The following is a 7,363-nucleotide window of genomic DNA, read 5'->3' as shown; positions in this document are numbered from 1 at the left end:
ACCGATACTAATTATTTTTATAATATTTTTAGTAAATAAATAATAATTTTTTTTTATAATAATCAGTTGAGCGGCTGACTCTTGGTTTCAGTTCAGGTCATGATCTTGTGGTTGTGAGATGGAGCCCCTGAGTCAGGCTCTGTGCTCCACAGGGAGTCTGCTTCATATTCTCTCTCTCTCTCAAATGAATAAATAAAATCTTAAAAATAATAAAATAAATAAAAAAAGAAAAAGCTGTGTCAAACTCTGCCCTATTGATGTCTTTACGTAAAGATGTATTCAGGTGTACCCACAGAACGTAAAAGTGGGAAGGAGTTGGTTTGATTAGATTGAAGCAAGAATAGAATGGGAAGAGTATAACAAAGAAGTTCGATCTCATTGCACATAATTTTAAGTTGATGTGGGGGAATCCGTGACGATATTGGAGCTGTGGTCACCTGTCCTGCTGCCACTCCTTTGCTCCTGACAAACAGAAGCAACTATTAAAAAATGTTTTATTGTCTTTAGTTCTGGTGGATCATCTGTATGTTTAGTTAGAAATAGACACATATCGGGATGCCTGGGTGGTGCAGTCGGTTGGGCATCTGACGCTTGGTTTCGGCTCAGGTCGTGAACTCAGGGTCATGAGATGCAGCCCTGTGTCGGGCTCATGCTCAGCACAGAGTTCGGAGCACGAGCCTAATACAGGGTTCGATTTCACGAGAGTTCGCTTGGGATTCTCTCTTTCTGTCGCTCCTGCTTGTGTTCTCTCTCTCAAATAAATAAATAAATCTTAAAAAAAGAGGCTTATATTGCTCTGTAGTGTTTTGCCGATTTCAGCCATTATTAAATTCTTGTATGATGGTTGAGGATTAAACTCATCTATCTGCACGATCTCTTCCTGCACTCTTCTCCCCACACTGAGATCCACCACCAGGCTCCGTGTGTCCACCATATATCCCTGCAAATCTAAGCTACACACTTTCACTTGTATTCCTTTTTCAAGAACCTCTTTGTTCCTTCTTGTTCTAACTTCCATCCTGCCTTCTACCTTTCAAATGAAATTTTTGTCAAAGATGGGGACTATCTTACAGGGAAGAATCAAGAACAAGACAAAATGAATAGAGATATTTTGTGATCATTCTTACTAATTTTAAAATTATGATTTGGAAGGGGCATATGAGTGAATCCTTTTCTATAAAAGATGACATCATACTCTTTATATACTTTTTATAAAAAATTCCAGCCTAGGGGCGCCCAGCTGGCTTAGTTGGGAGAGCAGGAGACTCGATCTCAGGGTGGTGAGCTCAAGCCCCAGGCTGGGGGTGGAGCCTACTTAAAAAAAAAAAAAGCCAGGCTAATGATGGGTAAAAGCTTCATAATGGTATCACCTGACTATAAATAGGTAGATGTGCACTGAGAGAAATTTTGGGAAAAATAAACCAAACTCTAAACTGATAGAATCTAAATTCTTTTATGATCAGGAATGAGATCTAGGTTTTCCCTTTTTCCTTAAGACATTAGCCTAATGTTAGCTTAAACAGCTTACAAAACACAGGCACTATCGGAATGATTTCTGACATGAAATAACAGTTTTTATTCATCCTTTTAAGAAAGAATGTGAAAGAGCACGTATATAGGATCCTTTTTCTCCCTGGAGAAGGAATGGGGTACCTACAAACCCAACCTTGATTTTTAGTGTCTTCATTATTTACTTATTTATTTATTTATAAGATTTTATTTATTTGACAGAGAGAGCACAAGCAGGGGGAGCAGCAGAGGGAGAGGGAGAAGCAGGCTCCCCACCCAGCAGGGAACCCGATGCGAGCGCAATCCCAGGACCCTGAGATCATGACTGCTTAACCGACTGAGCCACCCAAGCACCCCTTTAGTGTCCTTTAAATAAGTATTTGCTGATCGGGTTTAGATCTATAATGGGTTAATAAAAGATTGTGGGGAACTGAACAATTTTAAAGCTTAACCTTATAGATAATTAAGCTCTGCCAGAAAACTGCCCATTGCCAGTAACCAGAAATCTAGTCTGGAAGGACTGCTAATCTGATGTAGGATGATACTTCCTTGAATTTTATATGATAGTATCATGCTGAAAAAAAAATGCTGTCAACTAAAGCACGTTGATTTTTTATAATTTAGTATTTTTTATTTCCTATGTAGTGAAATAGCCCTTTCAGACTAATATTTGGTATGTACCAATCTTGCGCACGCATATAAAGGGAAATATAAGTAAGATTGGTTAAGGGATTTCAAAAACTTTACCTTCAGAGCCCAACTTTTTAAAATTTATTTTTATTTTTTTAGTAAAGATTTATTTATTTATTTGAGAGACGGAGAGAACACAAGCAGGGGGAGAGGCAGAGGGAAAGGGAAAAGCAGACTCTCTGCTGAGCAGGGAGCCCGATGCGGGACTCGATCCCAGGACTCCGGGACCATGACCTGAGCCGAAAGCAGCCGCTTAACCAACTGAGCCACCCAGGCGCCCCTGGAACCCAACTTTTCTAAGTCATTTTTTGAATCAGTTGTTGATGCCTGTGGTTTTCCATACAGTACTGTCTTCGGTGCCACCAGAAGTGTTGGTGATGCATCAAGTCTTAAAAGAGTGCTCTACTATTGAATCTAGGATTTTTTCCCCCAAGGAGCTGATCTTATTCCTCAGGTTTCAATGCTGGCATTTCCTGATCTAACCAGAAGAGGTCAATGGGTGGTTTCCCAGTAACACACAGGACTCACCTTCCTTCTTCCATGTTTTTTTTTTTTTTTTGACCAAAACTTATAGGGGTTGTAATTGACAAACCATACCATCAGAAATAATACTTAAGTCATTTCACTATGTGTGTGTGTGTGTGTGTGTGTGTGTGTGTGTGTGAGGCTTATTTAACTGTTCAGATGTAGGTTTCCAAAATGCATTAAGAACTAATGTACTTGGTGAGTAACTCAGGTCTCTCAGAAGTCTAAGCTCTTTTTGGCCTGTCCCATCTCTTTTTTATGTGCTGAAGGAAATCTCTTTTGTAGGAAAGTCTGTTCTTTTTTCCTAGGAAAAGCTCTCTTCAAGTTTAAGAGACTCCTATGCCTGTTAATTTCCTCCTTTTAGGGTTGTGGGTTTTATTAAACAATGCACTTAACTCAGTGGAAATAAGGACAATGTGAAAAGCTACATCCAAGTTTCTGCATGTGGAGGTGATGACAACTAGGTTGATACAGCCACCTGGCCAGTACTACTAAGAGACCAGTTTGGAAAATGCACCCTGATTTCTGAGATGTGAAAGTGTGAAAAATGTGTGTCTTCGTATCTGTGAAATACATTATGTCATGGTGGCTGGGTTGATGTATAATAGGTTTTCCTTCACCATTTCCAAGGCTGGGATTGGAAAGAGCTTGCCTTAGAAGAAATCAGTATTTTTTTGTTGTGTTAAAAAATCTAAATAGGGTTATAAACCAAATAGTTGCAATAGCCCAGGTTTAAAATCGCAGAGAGATGTCCTGGGCGAGGCAAGAGCGGAGTAATACACAAAGAATGGAAACTATGGCTGCAAAAGCAATGGAGAATTTTTAAAAACGGGACAAAGTCCCTAAGCTTATCAAAATAAAAAATGTAAGGATAATTACAACAATAGCCAAAGAACAAGGTAGCTCACTCTAAGATTATTTTTACCTAAAACAGAGGCTCTCCCATCGGAGGCTCCCTCCATTTGGGACGATTATTTGCCTTATCACAGATTTTAATCGATTCAGGTTTGTGTCGCCCATTACAGTCAGCTGATTTTGCACAGCACCATGTTCGAAGTGGGTGGTACAGAATACCACTGACTGAGGGGATTTTGGTTAACATTCGTAACCCTTTCATGTGCAGGGGAGGCCTTTCAATACCTAACCTCCTTAAGCCTCAGTTTTCTCCTTTGTCGAAAGGGAATAGTAGCATTTCTAGTCAGGTCCTCTAAAGGCTTGCCCCGACCATGAAGTGCAAGAACATAGACATAAACCTGAAACACAGTGCCTAGCACAAAGTAAGCGCTCATTAAACAGCAGCTTTTGTTAGCGGCAGCTCACTGCGGCAAACACAGGCGAACGGCGCAAACGCCGAGCCCTCGCAAACGCATTTTCTTTTCTCTGGTTCCTATGTTGCTGCGAATTGACAAGCAATGGCTCTCTGGGCCCTCAAATGCTAAAACCTCGGTGACTGTCTCGCGTCCCGAGTCCGCTGTGAGCCCAGTCATTTTGGTTGGTTAGAACAGGTTTGATTTTTACAAGCTCCCGAGTGGGGCCCTGACCCCGGAGGAAGTGTTCGTTTTAAAAGATCTCCCGGAGGGGAGGGTGGGGGCGGGAGGAAGGGGGCTCCGGCGCCGGGGGCGGGGGTGGGCAGGGGGCGGTGCGCGGCTCCTGCGTCAGAAGGGGCCCTGTTTTTCGCACCTTCCCTGACGTCAAAGCTCAATCAGGACTGCAGCGCTACGCTCCCGGTGGATGTCTACGTGGGCTGAGTCGTGACTCGGGGCCCGGGGCTTGCGAGTGACGCTCGCACTTCGCTTCTCCTCTCGCACCGGCGGGAGAAGCCGGGGGCTCCACTGTCTGGCTCCGCGGGCTGCGGGCGGCAGGCAGCTGGCGGCCGCGGGGCCCTGGACGGCCCGGGGGTCCGGGCACCGCCATGGAACCGGAATAGGAAGGGAGCGCGCCCACCGGTCCTCGGCCGGCGCCCAGGCCCGGAAAGAATCCGGGAGGCCTCCGCGGAGGTGAGAACCGCGCCGCAGAGCACCGCGGGGGGCGCGGGCGCGGGCGCGGGCGGGGGCGCGGACGCGGGCGCGGGCCGAGCCGAGTCGAGGCGGCGCGCAGCCGGGGCGACGCCCGCGGGCTCCGTGCGCGCGGCCGGGGGTGGGGCCTGCTCGCCTCGCGCCCCGGGCGCCTTCTTCCTCCCGAGGGACGGCCGGACCGTTCGCCCGGCTCCTGCATCCGCCTCGCAGGTCCTCCTCTGCGTCTCGTCTCCCCACTCCCTTTCTGCACCTCCTGCGGGAGCGGGGCCGGCGTCTCCAGGCCCGGATCGAGGTGGCTGGAGCGTGGGGTGGAGGTGGGGCGCAGGCTGCCTTGTGCTTCTGTCGGGGGCCCTGGGTCGGAGGTGCCCGCGGACGAGGCCTTGGGCTGGGCGATGGGGAGGGGGCTGCCCGCGGAGGTCGGATTTGGGGCTTTGTACCCGCGGGGACTTGCGGGGGCACCTGTGGGGCCGAGATCCGGAGCCACCTGTCCACAAATCCCCTTCCCCCCCATGCCCTGCGCTGTGTCCAGCTGTCCCCAGACCTAGGCCTTTATCAGTCTCTGGCGATTGGAATTTATTTTGGAAGCGTTAGATTTTTGTGTTAACGGTCGTTTTACCATTGTCGCGCAACAGTTGTGTAAATCTGGGCAGATTACGCCGTCGTTTTTACGTGCTCCCGAGAAGGCCCTTTGCAGCCCCTAACATTATCCGTCGCGATGATTTTGGCCCCGCAGGGAAGAAATGCGTAACGAGATGCTGGCTCTCAAGGAACTAAAACGTTTTTTATCCCCAGAATGGAATTGTATTTAATTTGTCTTACAGTAGTGATATACGATCAGAAAAAAAAAAAAAAAAACTGAAAAAGCCCATAGCAGTTTCATCCTCAAGGGCGTCAGTATTAACAATTTGGGGTACGTAAACGCATATTCGTGTTACATAAAGGGGGGTACTAATGTAATCTGCCTTTTTTGCTTAATGCGTTGTGGCTTTTTTCTGTATCAGTGCATAAACGTCTTTCCACTGCCTTCTTGCACTGATTTGGACCCAAAGCCTCGAAGGCAAGAATTTTCTTCTTCTCCCTGCACCTTGGCCAGTGGCCAACCTTAGTAAAACTCGTTAGAGATTTGACGAAGTATCACCGCAATGGCGAAGATACTGGATTAAAAAAAAGCTGAATTCAGGGTAACAGCCATCTTCTGTAAATATTGTTTGTTCTGCTGAATAATGTGAGGCAGTGTTTTTTTCAGATTGCAGTTTTCATCCATTAGTGAATTGTGAAATTAATTTTGTGGGTCATAGCTAGCACTTGAAATTAACCAAATAAGATGGCATAGAAAATACCAGAATGCATTACATGTAGCTAGGATATTTTGTAAGCTTTGTTTTAACTGCGTTTCTGTGTGTGTGTGGGGGGGAGGGCTGGTGCGTGTGTAGGGTGCATGCGTGTGAGGGTGGCGTTGCATGTGTGACTGCGTGTGTGTGCTGGGTTGTGATATAAAATGTATTGCTTCCTCTGTGCCATGCTAATTAAGTTTGAAAGTCCCTAATCCAAGGTACTGTCAGCACTCATCTCAGAATGGGAGCAATGATGCAATTAAGCTAAATGTTATCTTTACTCTTTTCTTTGGAATATGTGACAGTGTTTATTGCAGCAAATTAGATTCCTAATTATTTGTTTTCATGTAATATTAAAACAATCAATTAGTATTCTTGAAAATACAGAGATGAAGCGTTTTATGGAAGTTAAGAGGTTAAGAGCATAAACTGCTCAGATTGACCTAGGGTCAAATCCCTGCTACACAGTGTATTGGTGTGTGACCTGGAACAAGATACTGCTTCTCTCTAAACCTCAGTTTCCTGATTTGTAAGGTAGGAGTTCCTGGGACACCAATTTCATAAGGCTGTTTGCTGTTCAGAGGGGATAATGCGTATGAAACTGTTGACATAGTGCCTAGCCCAGTTTAAGTATTCACTAAAATTCAGCCATTATTATTTTATTAAGACTGAATGGAGGGTCCAGGATAATGCTTGCCACCAGATGCATAAGATGGATAATCCAAACAAGTGGGAAGTTGAAAATGAGTTAATGTTGTAAGGAAAGGGACCCTGAATTAAAAGGGTCTTTTTATTTCATTTGGCTGTTGTTTTGTAATTGCTCTCCAATTGTTTTCCTATTGCTAGACAGGTGATTTAGATGATCTTAATAAACCAAAAGGCTTTCTATTGTCTTTTTAAATTTAATATTAAGTTGGTGTCTCTCTTGTTAGGCGGTTGAAAAATATTTCCCATAGGGATTCTGGATTTTTGTTAGCTCTTACTTCAAAATACCGCAGTCAGCTTGGGAAACACACACTACAGTTCTGAACTCATTTCAGTAGTGTGTTTATCTTTGCAGTGGGTACAGATCTCAGGTGTGCAAGAAATAGTCCAAAAAGAAAAAAATAAATGCAATTTTGAGACATTTGTGTTGAAGTCACCTCAGGGAGTTCAGAGGTCTTTGTTCACGGCCCCTGATCGGTTTATGCAGCTTTAAGTGTTTCATAAACCAATGAAATAGAATGTAAGCATTGTCTTTTAGTATAGCATTATTATTTTTATAAAAAATAAATTAAATCCTTTGCACTA

This window comes from Eumetopias jubatus, unplaced genomic scaffold, assembly GCF_037043125.1.
Source record: "Eumetopias jubatus isolate StellerSeaLion01/CBP00866 unplaced genomic scaffold, mEumJub1_p1.0 scaffold_3, whole genome shotgun sequence".
In the NCBI taxonomy this organism is placed as follows: domain Eukaryota; kingdom Metazoa; phylum Chordata; class Mammalia; order Carnivora; family Otariidae; genus Eumetopias; species Eumetopias jubatus.
This window is presented reverse-complemented; position numbering follows the sequence as displayed.